This window comes from Triticum dicoccoides, chromosome 4A (genome assembly GCF_002162155.2).
Source record: "Triticum dicoccoides isolate Atlit2015 ecotype Zavitan chromosome 4A, WEW_v2.0, whole genome shotgun sequence".
NCBI classification, from domain to species: Eukaryota; Viridiplantae; Streptophyta; class Magnoliopsida; order Poales; family Poaceae; genus Triticum; species Triticum dicoccoides.
The window spans coordinates 565,561,500-565,580,034 of record NC_041386.1 but is presented as its reverse complement, the minus strand read 5'-3'; the positions used below and the strand labels follow the sequence as shown (position 1 = coordinate 565,580,034).

General features: G+C 44.0%; 1 long non-coding RNA gene across 1 annotated transcript; it reads right to left on the bottom strand.

Annotated features, from left to right (window-relative positions):
• Positions 1-6,054: 6,054 nt before the first annotated feature.
• Positions 6,055-8,431, bottom strand: LOC119289156. Its single transcript, XR_005141440.1, has 4 exons — positions 8,343-8,431; positions 8,084-8,214; positions 7,489-7,616; positions 6,055-6,234 (listed from the first exon to the last, which is right to left on the bottom strand). It is a non-coding gene; the product is annotated as an uncharacterized LOC119289156 (long non-coding RNA).
• Positions 8,432-18,535: the final 10,104 nt, after the last annotated feature.

The window sequence follows — 18,535 nt, the reverse complement described above, 5'->3', positions numbered from 1 at the left end:
TGCTGCAGGGTCTGAGGGCTGGCCGGATTGATTTCCCACATATGGAGAGTCCGGCGCTGGCAAGAGAGAATCCGGCAAAAAAGCATCACCTGGATCACGTCGGCGAGGCTGGTGTTCTTATCTATCACACCCTTGACGCGCTTCTGCAGTGTCATCACCTCGTCGGAAGATGCCCAGTCCAGGCCCTTTTTAACCCATGATGTGAGCCGCATTGGAGGCCCAGATTTGAACTAAGGAGTGGCGGCCCATGTGGCATCACGAGGTTCAGTGACATAGAACCACTCCTGCTGCCATCCCTTCACGATCTCCACAAAGGCCCCCTTGGGCCAAGTGACATTGGGGAGCTTGCTCACCATGGCGCCGTCGCACTCCGCGTGTTGACCGTCCACCACTTTCGGCTTCACATTGAAGACCTCGAGCCATAATCCGAAGTGGGGGGATGCGGAGGAATGTCTCACACATGACGATGAACGCCGAGATGTGGAGGAAGGAATTTGGGGCTAGATCGTGAAAGTCTAGCCCATAGTAGATCATGAGACCGCGGAAAAAATGGTGGAGAGGAAACCCTAGCCCATGGAGAAAGGGGGGATAAATACTACCCTCTCATTGGATTCCGGAGTGGGAATGATCTGCTTTTTGGCAGGAAGCCGGTGGGCGATTTCCGCGGCCAGGTACCCCACTTCCCGGAGTTCCTGGATGTTATCCTCCATGACGGAGGAGGCCATCCACTTGCCCTGAGCGCTAGATCCGGACATGGCTGGAGTGTTTGCTGGGGACAGAAGGAATTGAACTCGGGCGCTGGAGCTCGAGGACGGATGGGCTGAGGAGGAAGAAGGTGTGGGGTAAAAAGATGGGTCCTTATCTCCTCATAAAGGCAGTGAATATCGAGCGTCCCCCCCACAAGCCTTAAAACTTGCCTATTTCCAAGGGGTCGTGCTAACGGCACATTTGGATTACCAAAACCCGTATTGATGAGAATCCCGTAATAAGGGGACACAATCTCTGCTTTGACAAGACGTGTCAATAAGGACCGCGCCTCGAACTGCGAAGCGGGAGGCTGAAAAATGGGTCGAAACAATAATAAGGCTAGAACATAACGTCTCACCGAAAAAGCTGCCGGTAGACACGGCTTATTTTGTTTAAGTATTTTGCCCTGGTGGTTCAGGTTTGTGGCGGTTATACAGAACCGAACATAGTTCTTTTGACCAACTTCTTTGGAGTATTCGGAGTAGGAACCCGCCTTGCAATGCCGAAGGCAATCTGCGCACCGGACACATCATCATTGAAGCCTGGTTCAGGGGCTACTGAGGGAGTCCTAGATTAGGGGGTCCCCGGGCGTCTGGGCTATGTGATATGGGCCAGACTGATGGGCCAAGAAGATACAAGATCAAAGGCCTTCCACTGTGTCCGGATGGGACTCTCCTTTACGTGGATGGCAAGCTTGGCGTTCAGATGTAAAGATTCCTTTCTCTGTAAACCGACTCTGTACAACCCTAGGGCCCTCCGGTGTCTATATAAACCGGAGGGTTTAATGAGTAGAGGCAATCATAATCATATAGGCTAGAGATCTAGGGTTTAGCCATTACGATCTCGAGGTAGATCAACTCTTGTAACCCCTATACTCATCAAAGTCAATCAAGCAGGAGGTAGGGTATTACCTCCATCAAGAGGGCCCGAACCTGGGTAAACATCGTGTCCCCTGCCTTCTGTTACCTTCGATCCTCAGACGCACAGTTCGGGACCCCCTACCCAAGATCAACCGGTTTTGACACCGACAGCCACACCGAGCTAGAACTAGGGTTTCCCCCTTTGCCGCCAGCTGAAGAAGAGGAGATGGATAGATTTGGAGGCTGTTTTGAAGGAGGGGGAGATTCAATAGAGGGGGTAGAGAGAATATCCAATACAGAAAGAAAGAAGAGGGGAGTGATAGCTTTAGAAATTACAATGAAAGAGGGAGCAAGAAAGATTGGGAACAAGGTGGAGGCAGCAACAACCTGCAGATGAGACAGGAGCAGCACCAAGATCGGGGCAGACAAGAAGAAGAAAAGGAGAGGATGAGATCAGAGAAGGAAAAAGAAACCAGAAGACATCTAATCCATGTATGGCAGATTCTGGTAGAGTTAACGCTGGGAATCAGATGGATAGGATTCAACAACAAAAAAATCTCTCTGCGCTGCTCGCTCAATTGACACAAGGGACTGCTTTGCTGGGGGGAAACAATCTGAATATACAGGGGGATGCTAGCATGCTTCAGCAACAAGTTGGTGGAGAGACAAGCAGAGGTGAGGCCAACTTAGTTCAAAGTGTAGAGAGTCAGATAAATTCATGGGCAAACAAATCTGCTAGCACTTTTGAGAAAGATGGAACAGGAAGGGAATATTTCCAGTGGAGAGAGTTTGGGAAAAGTGGACAATCCAAAGAGGGCAGCACGATGATGTTAGGAGGGGCAAGCAAACTGATGTGCAACAACTGCAAGGACACCAGACATGCTACAAAAGATTGCAAACTTGATCATTGTACGGTGTGTGGGAAAAGAAACCACATAACTGATGACTGCACCTGGCTGAGGCAAATGAAACCTATCCCAAAGTTTGTGGGGTATGCTGCTAGAGGTCTGGGAGTGCTGCTAGTACAAAGCTCTAAGGACAACAATGAGTTTGAAAATCCTAATCCAATGGCTCTGATCACTGTCAGATCTGGTGTGCTGAATGAAACACAATTGCTGGAGGGATTCAACTACATGTTTAGTTGGGGCTGGCAGTGGAGATGTAAAAGGCAAGGAAGCAACACATTTCTGATGAGATTTCCGAAGAAGGGTAGATTGATGGAACTAATAAATTGTGATGATTTCAAGCTGTTGGGTACTGGGGTTGTGATAAACATAAAAAATGGGCTTTTGATTGATACGTCCATTTTGCAGCATGCTTTTATATCGATATTTATTGCATTATGGGTTGTTATTATACATTATGTCACAATACTTATGCCTATTCTCTCTTATTTTACAAGGTTTACATAAAGAGGGAGAATGCCGGCAGCTGGGATTCTGGGCTGGAAAAGGAGCAAATATTAGAGGCCTATTCTGCACAACTCCAAAAGTCCTGAAACTTCATGGAAGTCAATTTTAGAATATATAATAAATATTGAGCGCAAGAAGTTCACCAGGGGGCCACACCCTGCCCACGAGGGTGGGGGGCGTGCCCTACCCCCCTGGGCGTGCCCCCTACCTCGTGGGCCCCCTGGTGGCCCTTCGATGACCATCTTCTGCTATATGAAGTCTTTCGATGGAAAAAAAATCATAAGCCATCTTCTCGGACGAAACTCCGCCGCCACGAGGCGGAACCAATCTAGGGCTCTGGTGGAGCTGTTCTGTCGGGGAAACTTCCCTCCGGAGGGGGAAATCATCACCATCGTCATCACCAACGCTCCTCTCATCGGGAGAGGGCAATCTCCATCAACATCTTCAGCAGCACAATCTCCTCTCAAAACCCTAGTTCATCTCTTGTATCCAATTCTTGTCTCTAAGTCCGGGATTGGTACCAGTGAGTTGCTAGTAGTGTTAATTACTCCTTGTAGTTGATGCTAGTTGGTTTATTTGGTGGAAGATCATATGTTCAGATCCTATATGCACATTAATACCCCTCTAATTATGAACATGAATATGCTTTGTGAGTAGTTACATTTGTTCCTGAGGACATGGGAGAAGTCTTGCTATTAGTAGTCATGTGAATTTGGTCTTCGTTCGATATTTTGATGAGATGTATGTTGTCTCTCCTCTAGTGGTGTTATTTGAACGTCGACTACATAACACTTCACCATTATTCGGGCCTAGAGGAAGGCATTGGGAAGTAATAAGTAGATGATGGGTTGCTAGAGTGACAGAAGCTTAAACCCTAGTTTATGTGTTGCTTCGTAAGGGGCTGATTTGGATCCATATGTTTCATGCTATGGTTAGGTTTACCTTAATACTTTTGTTGTAGTTGCAGATGCTTGCAATAGAGGTTAATCATAAGTGGGATGCTTGTCCAAGTAAGGACAGTACCCAGGCACCGGTCCACCCACATATCAGATTATCAAAGTACTAAACGCGAATCATATGAGCGTGATGAAAACTAGCTTGACAATATTCCCAAGTGTCCTCGGGAGCGCTTTTCTCTATATAAGAGTTTGTCTAGGCTTGTCCTTCGCTACAAAAAGGATTGGGCCACCTTGCTGCACTTTATTTACTTTTGTTACTTGTTGCTCGTTACAAATTATCCTATCACACAACTATCTGTTACCACTTATTTTAGTACTTGCAGAGAATACCTTGCAGGAAACCGCTTATCATTTCCTTCTGATCCTCGTTGGGTTCGACACTCTTACTTATTGAAAGGACTACGATAGATCCCCTATACTTGTGGGTCATCATTGATTCACAGGCAGTTGGAAAACTTCACACAACATGAGTGAACTTTGAGAAAGTGCTAGATTGTTTTAGACACTTTTTTGGCATGTGTGTAGTTGATGCATCCTTAGGGCCAGTGCTAGAAATTGACATGGATACAATTACTCATAAGAAAATCAGAGCAAAAGTGGGGGTAAGAGACTTTGATAAGATCCCAGGATACACTGAAATCACAGACAGAGATTTGAACATCTACAGAGTTATGCCTAAGCTGGAAAAACTAGTGGAGATGGGCTGGTATGGAGAACACAAGAGACAACACATGGATGAAACTGGTATGGACTGTGTGGGTGATGAAGTGAGAAAGAGACAAAAGAGCAGTGAGACTGGAGACAGTAACAGGGAGAATGTGACCTTGGGTAGTATGAGCTTGGTTCAGTTTGAAGAATTCAAGAAAAGAAGTGAGGCAATTATGGTGGCTCAATAGGAGCATAATAAAGAGAGAGAGGCTAGGAAAAAAGTGGAGGCTGATCTGGGAATGGTTATCAGAAAAATGCAAGAAATGGAAGAAGAGAATGTTAGACAAAAAGCCCTCAAAAGCCAAGATGATAAAAAGATCCAAGAAATGGAGATAGAAAAGAAAAGGCTGATGGACCTGGTCAATCAACAACAAATTATAATATCCATATGTGTGGAAAAGATTGAGAGATGGGAGGAAAGAGAAAGAGAAATGGAAGATATCACTAAAAATGAATTGAAGAAAATGGAAGAAGAAAACAAAGTAGAAGATAATGATACTTATGTGGAGACAGTTGATTACGGAGCCAATGAGGAGTCTGTAGATTCTTTTGCTGCCAGGTTGGGAATAAATCCTGGAGACCAAGAGGAAGATGTTGATCTGGACAACAACATAGAAGACAATCTGAGAAGATGTGATAGTCTGGCAGACAAACAAGATGCTAAGATAGAAGAGCTGGCCAAGCAGAGAGCAACCACTACAAGAAATATGTCAACTTGTGACCACATTGGTCACTGAAAGGTCATGGTTTTTCATTTGCGACCTTTTTGTGACCAAAAATAGAAGGTCAAAAGCTGGCGGTCATAAACTGACTATAGCGACCTTTCTTCTGGAATGGTCGAAGACGTTTATGACCAAAATACGTCTACTATGGCGTTTTGGTCACTAGCAACCTCCCCAGGCCACGTAGGCATCCAGCATGGCAAGCTGATGTGGCACAATATTCAGCCCGGTCCAATTCGGTTTTCTACATGGGCCTAGCCCAACAATTCGGCCTTTTTAATGTATTTTTCTATCAATTTTGATCGGCTTCATGGGCCAAGCCCAACATTGCAGCCTTTTTAATTTTGGGCCGTGGCCTTTTTGTCTCAGCAGTTTCATTTTTTGATTTTTATAAAATGGGTCAGGTGGGTCCCTGTTGTCAGGTTCTAGTAACTAGGTCCCATTTGTCATGTTCTGGTAAGTGGGTCCCATTTATCAGGCTCATAGTCTTCATATTTCAACTAGTATTTAAATTGGCAGACACAGAAAACACACATGATACTTTAGATGAGAGCAGCCAGATCCTTACAAGTGTAATACAGTGGCAATCACAGTAATGAGTTACAAGTGTAATACAGTACTTTACAAGCTTTACAAGATACTTACAAGCAATCACAAACTGGCACCTGCTCCCGTCATGAACATGCCAAACTCAAAACATGCCAAACTCGTTGGACTACCATAGTAAGATGAATAACATGCCGAACTAGCTGGACAACCATAGTTAGGGCTGGGAACAAACAAAACGGCCTTCTAGAAAACAGACAACATGCCTTCCTCGGTTGCCCTATTACATGAATCAATAGAGAAGGATCAAAAAAACTGGGCAAATATATTATGGACAAACCATTCAAGAAAAGTGTAGTTATTTAGAATGATAACACAAATTGAGCTAGTACCATGCTTTTTGTTCTCCAGATAGTTAAAATGAAACTCTCCTACAGGAAAACAGAGAAACAATATGAAAGCTAACAGTAGGGATGCCATAGCTGTAATGAGCAAGCTATTTTGTATTTGAGAAACAAAAAATACACCAATAATTTTTCAGAAGGCAACTGAACATCAGTGCACATATTTAGATAGAAACAAGGGCTTGAACTATACACATTAATTAGAACGGGATCGAAAAACACTAATGTATTTGATAAGTACATTGTAGGATTCAATTCGTCTTGCCCATATACAGCAACCAACAAACATCTAACATCATTATTTTACCGCAAAAGACCGGCCCATAGCAATAGAAGCATAAAATTTAAGCACGCAGGCACATTATAGCCTGTAGTAATAGAAGCACAAATTTTGAGCTTGCAAGCACATTATAGCAGGTAGGGAAGTGGGAATATGAACTAATTTAGATGCCAATTGATAACATACAGCACACCTCATCCACACTAATACACTTATAAGACAGTTGGACAATGACACAAGCATTTCCACAAACAATTCATGTTGATGATTAAGTTGTGTAATGCATAGGGCAATTAGACTAGTGCGAACAAGAAGATAATTTACAAGTTACAAACTATAATAGCAAATGGCCAAATGTTCCAGCCAAGATCAACCAGAGCATGCAAGAGTTGGAGAGATCCACCACGGACTAAAAAAAATTACAACAGACTAGACATGCAGGTGCATATGCTTGTGAGCAGAAAAATAATGGTACATTGACAACTTCAGTTCAGGTAAATATCACTACATGTATCAGTATACAGGCAGCAATAGTATCATCGAGCACAGAAAAACAGCAGCTTGACCCATATAAGTCATAGCTCTGAAGAGAGAAAGAAAGAACAATTTTAGCTAGCTATGTATTCATAGTTGAGAGCTAAGCAATTTGTTTGTTTATGTTGTAACTGACAGACCTAGTACAAGAAACAAGCAAAGTGAAACAGTATTGACTAATTCGATGGCAATACAAGCTAATCTACTTAGCTAGTAGGTGACCATCCAATCCATGATGTAGCAGCAGGTGCAAATATGATATGATGTGAAGAAGAAGCTAGCTGGAGAGGTTGGGGATGTAACCAAAATTACAAACCATTATCGGACCTCACATCACCACTGTTTTATCATTTTATAATCAACTGGAAACTATGCAGAGTAGACCGGACAGTAAAAGAATTATCAAGCAGGGCAAAACAGCAGCGTGGTCATCAACTCATAGCCCTGAATAAAGAAAGAACCAATAGGGTCAGCTACTTATTTATTCAGAATTGAGAGTTGAGCAATCATTAGAAAACTAAAGATACTGCTCAGCTAACTAAATAACACATGATTCAGTCACACGGTATAACTCTGACTATAATATAAGCAAAGAACTAAAGACACTACGTACTTAGAACTCAACTAAAGTGAGAATGATTCGATTGTATGCAAACAATCTGATTTGATTTGTTTATATTAGTAAAAACAAGTCTATCAGGTAAGATCAAGAACACTAATACTAACACAGACATATCTTCATTTATGTGAACAAGTGTGCTTCCTTCATTAATTAGTAGGAGTAGTAATTGTTCCATGCTAATACAAGCACACGCCCTGGCCTATCAATGTCTGAACCATGTAAACGGAGTTGGCACTCTTCAGAATCTTGAGAAAATCAAAGCAAGCAGCAAAAACATTACAAGACCGACCTGGTTGTGAACCATGTAAATGAAGGTGGGTACAACAGGGCAAGAATGGTGCTCCCCAACACTGCATGGCGAAAAACGGAGTTGGCACTCTTCAGAATCTTGAGAAAATCAACTCTGCCCTCCTCCACACCCTGCAAGATACAAGTCTGAAGCATGAAACAGGCAGCCACAGAAGCGAACAACCAATGGTCTCATTCTGCTAGAAACAAAAAATACAGTAGAGTAATATTACTGGTCGCCAACCGCATCAGAAGGGCACCTGACAAGGAGAAGCTCACGCGGCGCCCACCCCGACGCGATCTTGCTCGAACGAACCACCGACCTTCGCCCAGACTCATCCCCTGATGGGCACCCCATATCCGTGCTCTGCTTGGAAACAAGAAGCATCGAATAAAAGTTACTCCAGTTCCTAACCAAATCAATACTCGGGTAAGAATCACTAGGGTCGGACCTTGAGGAGCAGAGGGAGATTTGGGAGACCATGCTAGATTTGGGAGGGGGAGACCGTCCTGGTCGCCATGGGTGGGCTCGTCGGAAAGGAGATTGCCTGCTACCGGCGCGCGTCCTTGCAGGTTGACGAAGAAATGGTCGTCCTCGAGCAGATCAACGCATCCAGGAGATGGATCGGTGCTTGAGGGCTCGGGATTCACCGGAGCAGCGCCAGATTGGGTTGGAGGCGACCGAAACCCTAGCCACCATGGGGTAGGGATTCGGGCTCGCCCTGCCATGGCCATGGCCGCGGGGTAGGGGTTAGGCCTGAGCTGGTAGCTGTTGGGTTGGATCTGGAGGCCGGTGGCGGAGCTGGTTGAGAGGAGGTCGCCGCCGGCAGGTGGGATCAGGGGAGAGGGTTGGATTGAATCATGGGAGGTGCGGCGTCTCTGGCGGCGCAGATGTGTCCGGGAGAGAGAGGGGTCGCTAGAGGTAAGTACAGAGGAGAGGAGGTGGGGGATCCGCTTGAGGTGGCGCATCTGAGGCGCGGTTGGGGAGGGACGACAGGTGGGTGGCGGCGGCGATGTGGGAGACGAGGGGAGATGTGGACGAGAGAGGAGGGGTGCGATGGGGGGATCTGAGCTAGGGTTTGGGCTGCGGGTGGGGTATCTCTTTTTATTTTTCTTTTGTTTTTTTTCTGTAAATAGATGGATGGATGGATGTGGGATGGAGACATGGATGGATGTATGGATGGGCGCCATGTCATCGATCCGTGGGAAGATTTCTGATTGGTTCGGAAAATCAGTGATTTAAAATAGTTTCCAAGTGCTAAAGATAGTGTTATTTTGTGAAGGGAAATCGTTGTATCCGGTGCGCCGGCCGAACGTTGCGCCGGGCGACGCGCACAGTGTACGATCGTGGGTGTGCCACGTCTTCCCCCACGCGTCTCCTCGTGGGCATGCAAACCATTTGCAGCATCTTCCTTATCCCATCGCTCAGTCAACACAACAATTTCTCCCCCAAATCAGAGCACACCCCTTTCTGCTCCTGCGGCGAGCGTCCATCATCAACCTGCCCGCGATTCTGCGGGTACACCTCGAACGGCTCTGAGCCGACCGGCCCAAAGTTTGGGCCGGCGCGCCGGCGCCTAACAGTCATGGCCACATTCATGGCATAGTTTGTTTAAATGATCTCATATTGTGCACAATGCTGCATCTTGGAATTCCAAACAATGTTGCCTAAGGGAGTTTTCATTTTCTTTGCACGGAAAATTCATTTTCCATTTTTCAAGTGCCCGAAATGAGTTTTTTTGTGAAGGACCTGCCATATATTTGTTGCAAAATTGCACCAAATTAATTTTATAAAATACTAGGCCATATTTAATGCACAATTGACCAAATGGTTGGTTGTAAAAAGTTTTGATCCACCTTTGGGGAAAAAGACAAATTCCCGCCGATTTAGTTGGAAGCGGGTCAAATTTGAACTACAGTTGCCTCATAGTTTGCTATTTATTTTTTCCAAAAATCATTTCTAGTTACATAAGTATCTATTTAATCAGAGAAACACCAAAAAAGTTCCAAGATTCAACCACTAGCTAGGAACGGTCATTCCAGCCGTTTTGACCGCATTTTGAAACGGGCATAAAAAATTCAAAAAAAATCAAAAAATTGGAAAACCTTCGCATTGTGTCATTATATGTGACCAAGTTTCGGGAAAAAATAATAAACTTGTAATATGATAATTATTTTAAAAAAATGTTCTCAGAAATGAGCTATCATGTGTGAAGATTCATGGCTTTCAAGCCAAATGATCAATCTTATGGCCGCATTCATGGCATAGTTTGTTCAAATGATCTCATATTGTGCACAAGGGTGCATATTGGAATGGCAAACAATGTTGCCTAAGGAAGTTTTCATTTTCGTTGGACGAAAAAACCATTTTCCATTTTTCCGAGTGCCCAAAATGAGTTTTTTGTGAAGGACCTACCATATATTTGTTGCAAAATTGGACCTAATAAATTTTATAAAATACTAGGCCATATATAATGCACAATTGACAAAATGGTTGGGTGTCAAAAGTTTTGATCCACCTCTGGTGAAAAAGACAAATTCCCGCCGATTCAGCAGGAAGCGGGTCAAATTTGAACTGTAGCTACCTTGTAGTTTGCTCTTTATTTTTTCCAAAAATGATTTCTAGGTACATAAGTATCTAAATAATCATAGAAACACCAAAAAAATTCCAAGATTCAACCATTAGCTAGGAACGGTCATTCCCGCTTTTTTGACCGCATTTTGAAACGGGCATAAAAAATTCAAAAAAAATCATATAATTGGGAAACCTTCGCATTGTGTCATTATATGTGGCCAAGTTCCCAGGAAAAATAACAAACTTGCAATACGGCAATTATTTTAAAAAAGTGTTCTCAGAAACGAGCTATCACGTGTGAAGATTCATGGCTATCAAGCCAAATGATCAATCTTATGGCGACATTCTTGGCATAGTTTGTTCAAATGATCTTATATTGTGCAAAAGGGTGCATCTTGGAACGGCAAACAATGTTTCCTAAGGAAGTTTTCATTTTCTGTGCACGAAAAAACCATTTTCCATTTTTCGATTGCCCCAAATGAGGTTTTTTTTGTGAAGGACCTACCAAATAATTGTTGCAAAATTGGACCAAATAATTTTTATAAAATACTAGGCCATATTTCATGCAGAATTACCAAATGGTTGGGTGTCAAAAGATTTGATCCACCTCTGGTGAGAAAGACAAATTCCCGCTGATTCAGGTGGAAGCGGGTCAAATTTGAACTGTAGCTACCTCGTAGTTTGCTCTTTATTTTTTCCAAAAATCATTTCTAGGTACATAAGTATCTATTTAATCAGAGAAACACCAAAAAAATTCCAAGATTCAACCGCTAGCTAGGAATGGACAAGCCCGCCGTTTTGACCACATTTTGATACGGGCATAAAAAATTCAAAAAAAAATCAAAAAATTAGAAAACCTTTGCATTGTGTCATTATATGTGACCAAGTTTCCGGGAAAAATAATAAACTTGTAATACGATAATTATTTTAAAAAAGTGTTCTCAGAAATGAGCTATCATGTGTGAAGATTCATGGCTTTCAAGCCAAATGATCAATCTTATGGCCACATTCATGGCATAGTTTGTTCAAATGATCTCATATTGTGCACAAGGGTGCATATTGGAATGGCAAACAATGTTGCCTAAGGAAGTTTTCATTTTCGTTGGACGAAAAAACCATTTTCCATATTTCGAGTGCCCGAAAGGAGGTTTTTTTGTGAAGGAACTACGAAATAATTGTTGCAAAATTGGACCAAATCATTTTTATAAAATACTAGGACATATTTAATGCACAATTGACAAAATGGTTGGGTGTAAATTTGTTTGATCCACCTCTTGTGAAAAAGACAAATTTCTGCCGATCAGTTGGAAGCAGGTCAAATTTGAACTGCAGGTGCCTCATAGTTTGCTATTTATTTTTTCCAAAAATCATTTCTAGTTACATAAGTACCTATTTAATCATAAATACATGGTTTGGTGGCGATACGTCGAGGTTTGTGCGGTGGCCGAGGGCCCCAACTCTAGAGCGCGTAAACTCGCATGCCCGCCGCGTGGTCACCGCGTGACCGTGGCGTTGCCATGTGTTCTGGGCGGCTTAGGCATGTCTAGTGGGTTGGCCACTCCCCAGGTAGGTGCTAGGAAGAAAATTACAACATAAGATTCTCACGAGGAGACCGATCGATGCTCAAACATGAATTAGCAGCCAAGTGTTTGATTAGCGGTACGGGAAATGTACAAGGCTAATGGGCGTGAGTTTTGTCTGAGGATGATTAGTTACATAGAAGACCGTCTTCACAAATTTTCAGCTCAAAAGGAGGAGCCTAGGTGGTACTTGCTTTGCAAACTACCACACTGGACATAAATACGAATGTTGAAGCTCGGCTCAAAATAATGAATGGATTGAGCTGGCATTTGGTGGAGGATGGTTATTTGGGCATAGGAAAGCACTGTAGAAAATGGATACTATTTGGACATGCCAAAGTGGTACTTCCTTCACAAACTGTTGTTCTGAATAGAATAGGAAAATGAATATTTTTGAATTATTTTTGAACTAGGCAAGGAAGGTTTTTACATATTTGACGAAGATATGACCCATAGAATTTATGAGATTTTTTGGGAATTTTGGGAATGACAGAAATATAGGTTGCTTCACAACCTAGGGCAAAAACTGCCACATGGACATGACACATAGGCAAAACTGATGAGGTGGCGCCTAGTCATAGCAACCCACCACAATTTACAAGGCTATGACCATGTATATTGGTCGTTAACAACTAGGAATAAGGCAGCGGACTAGCGCTGTTTGCTTTATGACCATTACCTCTAATGAAATTATGACCTTTCTGACCAAAATGGTCGTTATGGTTTAGGGTTTAGAGCCCCCCAGACAGCTTTTGACCAATTGGTCTAAAATGGTCATAAATTTATGACCAATTCTTCGAGGGTCACTGACAGAAGGTCATAAGTTGACATATTTCTTGTAGTGAACTGGCAAGGACAATTATGGTAAGGAAAATGATGTGGAGGTTACCGGAACCCCCGGGAGGTATATGGGCCTTATTGGGCCATAGTGGGAGAGAAGAGAGGGGGCCCTAGGAGGGGGCACGCCCCCCTCAAGCCCAATCCGAATTGGGTGGGGGCCGCCCCCCTTTCCTTCCCCCTCTCCCCCCTTCCTTCCACTCCTAGTCCAACTAGGGAAGGGGGGATCCTACTCCCGGTGGGCCGTCCCTCCCCCTCCTCCACTCCTTTATATATGAGGGAAGGGGGTGAAGGAAATATGCGCTAGAGGCAATAATAAAGTTATTATTTATTTCCTTATTTCATGATAAATGTTTTTCATGCTAGAATTGTATTAACCGGAAACATAATACATGTGTGAATACATAGACAAACATAGTGTCACTAGTATGCCTCTACTTGACTAGCTCATTGATCAAAGATGGTTATGTTTCCTAACCATATACATGAGTTGTTATTTGATCAATGGGATCACATCATTAGGAGAATGATGTGATTGACTTGACCCATTCCGTTAGCTTAGCACTTGATCATTTGTTTACTGCTATTGCTTTCTTCATGACTTATACATGTTCTTATGACTATGAGATTATGCAACTCCCAAATACCAGAGGAACACTTTCTGTGCTACCAAACGTCAAAATGTAACTGGGTGATTATAAAGGTGCTCTACAGGTGTCTCCGATGGTACTTGTTGAGTTGGCATAGATCAAGATTAGGATTTGTCACTCCTATTGCCGGAGAGGTATCTCTGGGCCCTCTCGGTAATAGACATCACTATAAGCCTTGCAAGCATGATAACTAATGAGTTAGTTACGGGGTGATGTATTACGGAACGAGTAAAGAGACTTTCCGGTAACGAGATTGAACTAGGTATTGGATACCGACGATCGAATCCCGGGCAAGTAATATACCGATGACAAAGAGAACAACATATAGTGTCGTGCGGTTTGACCGATAAAGATCTTCGTAGAATATGTAGGAACCAATATGAGCATCTAGGTTCCACTATTGGTTATTGACCGGAAATGTGTCTCGGTCATGTCTACATAGTTCTCGAACTCGTAGGGTCTGCACGCTTAAAGTTCTGTGATAGTCTATTTTATGAGTTTATATGTTTTGATGTACCGAAGCTAGTTCGGAGTCCCGGATGTGATCACGGACATGACGAGGAGTCTCGGAATGGTCGAGACATAAAGATTTATATATTGGAAGCCTATATTTGGATATCGGAAGTGTTCCGGGTGAAATCGGGATTTTAGCGGAGTACCGGGGGCTACCGGAAACCCCCCGTGGGTTTAGTGGGCCAAGATGGGCCTTAGTGGAAGAGAGGAGGGTGTAGGATCGAAAGTATGTCTAGAGGTGGGTGATTATACTACTTGACCAAATAAAAACTTAACCTTTTCCCAATTTTAGTTCTTGGCAGATTTTAGCTAATTTAGGACAAGTCAAGCAATCATCACATAATTCAAGCAAGCATGCAAAGAGTATATAGCAGCGGAAAGTAAAGCATGCAACTTGCAAGAATGTAAAGGGAAGGGTTTGGAGAATTCAAACGCTATTAGAGACACGGATGTTTTTCCTGTGGTTCGGATAGGTGGTGCTATCCTAAATCCACGTTGATGGAGACTTCAACCCACGAAGGGTAATGGTTGCGCGAGTCCACACAGGGCTCCACCCAAGGGCAACGGTTGCGCGAGTCCACATAGGGCTCCACCCATGAAGGGTCCACGAAGAAGCAACCACCCACAAAGGGTCCACGAAGAAGCAACCTTGTCTATCCCACCATGGCCATCGCCCACACAGGACTTGCCTCACTAGCGGTAGATCTTCACGAAGTAGGCGATCTCCTTGCCCTTACAAACTCCTTGGTTCAACTCCACAATCTTGTCGGAGGCTCCCAAGTGACACCTAGCCAATCTAGGAGACACCACTCTCCAAGAAGTAACAAATGGTGTGTAGGTAATGAACTCCTTGCTCTTGTGCTTCAAATGATAGTCTCCCCAACACTCAACTCTCTCTCATAGGATTTGGATTTGGTGGAAAGAGGGTTTGAGTGGAAAGCAACTTGGGAAGGCTAGAGATCAAGATTCATATGGTAGGAATGGAATGTCTTGATCTCAACACATGAGTAGGTGGTTCTCTCTCAGAACATATGAGTTGGAATGGTGTGTGTGTTCTGATGGCTCTCTCACTGAATGAGAAGAAGGTGGAGGGGTATATATAGCCTCCACACAAAATCCAACCGTTACACAGTTTTCCAATCTTGGTGGGACCGAATCAATAAACTCGGTCGGACCGAAAATGTAAACCTAGTGACCGTTAGTGATTTTCGGTGGGACTGACATGCAACTCGGTAGGACCGATATGGTTAGGGTTTGGGCATAACGTAATCTCAGTGAGACCGATTACACAAACTCGGTGAGACCGAATTTGGTAATTAGCTAACCAGAGAATTGGTCAGGCAAACTCGGTGGGACCAATTTGCTCTTTCGGTGAGACCGAGTGGAACTCGGTGAGACCGAAAAGTTACAAAGGGGAAACATTGAGTTTACATTGCAATCTCGGTGGGACCGATTCGCTCTTTCGGTGGGACCGAAAAGTTACGAAAGGGAAACAGAGAGTTTGCAACCCCATCTTGGTGAGACCGAGATCCCTATCGGTAGGACCGAATTGCTAGGGTTTGGCAGTGGCTAATGACAAGTGAAACTCGGTGGCGCCGGATAGGAAGAATCGGTAGGACCGAGTTTGGCTTAGGGTTTAGGTCAAATGTGGATATGGGAAAGTAGTTGAGGGTTTTGGAGCATATCACTAAGCACATGAAGCAAGAGGCTCATTAAGCAACACCTCATCCCTCCTTAATAGTATTGGCTTTTCCTAAAGACTCAATGTGATCTTGGATCACTAAAATATGAAATGAAGAGTCTTGAACTTTTGAGCTTGAGCCAATCCTTTGTCCTTAGCATTTTGAGGGTTCCACTTTCACATCCATGCCATGCCAATCATTGAGCTTTCCTGAAATAATCATCTTGGAATAGCATTAGCTCAATGAGCTATATGTTGTTATGAATTACCAAAACCACCTAGGGATAGTTGCACTTTCAATCTCCCCCTTTTTGGTAATTGATGACAACATATAGATCAAAGCTTCGACAAAAGATAATGAGCATGAAATATATCGTCGCTTTGAGAAGTATGTCATAAGTAAGAGCTCCCCCTAAATTTGTGCATATTTAAAATTTGCTTTGGACTGCAAATGCACAAAGAGTTAGAGTCATGGGTTACTCTTCCATGTCACATACATCTTGGTGGAGCGCTCAAAATGATAAGAATGAAATACATGCACTCATCACCAAGAATAATGAATGATCACAAGATAGATAAGATAATAGCATTAAGCAAGCATTAAGTGTAGCTTATGATCAAACACATGATCATCAATGTCTCACGAATAATAACGTAGTATCTCAAACACTCAAAAGCAAACAAGTTCGAAAAACCACCAAACAAAGCAAGAGAGAAAAGCAACACTCTCTCTCTCGAAGCCTATGATCTATACATCTTCTACCCCTTTGGCAACAAGTTACCAAAAAGTTCCTACAAGATGCATAGTGCTAAATCGACGCTCAGGCTTGATCTTCAGGTGTTGGTGGAGTCCGGATCACTCCAAGGACGAAGGCTTTGGTAGATGCTGAAGTAGTCGCTGGAGTTGGAGCTGAAGTAGATGCTGGAGCTGGTGGAACTGAGGCTGTAGCTGGTGCTGAAGTGGTGGCTCTGGTGTCAGCAACTGGCACGGCAGATGACCTCGGGCCTCATGGCACTCTGGCAAAGGTATGAGTGGTAGTCCTGCCTCTCCTCTCCTGCATGTCCTCCTGGAGCTGCTCCACTGCAGACTGAACTTCTGTTACCTTGACATCCAAGTCATAGAACTTCTGTTCCATGATTCTCTCTAGGCTCTGCTGATTCTGAGTGAGAGTGGCCAGACTTTGCTCAATCCTCAGCGTGGATGCAATCAAGTAACCAAGCTGCTCTTGTTTGGTCTTCAAGAAGTATTCAGATGCCTCCTCTTGGGTAGGCATCTTGGTAGCTTTCTCCTTCCTCGCCTTCTCCTTCTTTGCAAATGCTTGGGCAGATGATGGCTCGTTCTCAGTCATGACAACTTCATTGTCCTCGAAATCTGGACGGATGGGCAGGTGTTCCTTGTCCAACAGATATATGCCCGTGCCCATCTTGGAGTTGATGAGCTCCTGAATTTGAGGGGCATATCCGCAACTCCTCTTTTGATCTGCTGCAGTCCTCTTAATTGTTTCCACTATGAGGCTCATCACCTTGAACTTCTGAGGCACATCAAACACATGTAGCAAGTTGATAGCATGGCCTCTGATCATCTTGTGATCTCCAGACTTGGGCAGTAAGGTATGCCTTAGTATCCAATTGATCGTCGGGAGCCCTGACAGAAGGTAATGCACAGAGCCAAACTTGAAGGTGTCAAGAGCTTCATTGGGAATTTCCTTGTACATATTGGACATGGAGTTATGGTCCATCTTCTTCTTGGCATAGATATCCAAGTCATCATCTTGCTCCTCTGGGGCATTAATGATCTGTGCCCACTCAGCCACTGTGGATTGGTACCTTGTACCCTCAGACATCCATGTGATCCTCCCATCTGGATAAAAGTGTGCCGTGGAGTAGAATTGCATGATCAGTTCCTCGTTACACTTTGTGAGCTTCTGCCCAACAAAGTCAGCTACTCCACAAGCATTAAAGCTGTCATATACTCCTGGGTAGTGTTCCTCCATCTCCCTCATGTAGGTCCAGTCAACCCATCTCATGTCATAGACAATGGGCTTCTTATCTAGCAAAACAGTCTCGTAGAAATCCTGCTGCTCCTTGGTGTGAAACCTGTAGTCCACGACAGTCCTTCTTCTTGAAGCATATGGGTCTGCTTCTCTCCATTTCCTTAGCCCTGAATCTCTCCTGAGCTTCATGTCCTCAGCCACAGGATGAGCATCGTTGTGGTCTGGGATCTTGGGCTTTAGCTTCCTTAGGACATTTTCTTCCTCTTCTTCAGCAACAGTCTCAGGCACTGGGGCCTTGTTCTTTTCAGCTGCAGGAATGCTCCTTGTATTCCTCTTTGGTTTTGTCTTGGAGGCAGCTTTGGGCTTAGATGCAGTAGCCCCTGACCTTATGGCATCACCCATTAGCTTGTGTGCCTTGGGCGCTGGTGCAGCTGCCTCTTCTTCCTCTTCCTCTTCCATGATGGAAGCTTTGACAAGCACTCTAGCCACAATCTTCTTCACCCTCTCCTTCCTTTTCTTGACCTCAGCTGCAACTAGCTCTTGGGGAGTGGGCTTCTCAGTTGAGGCTCTAGCCTTTGACATGGGCTGCCTGCCTGCTGGCCTTTTGATTTTCAGACCTAGCT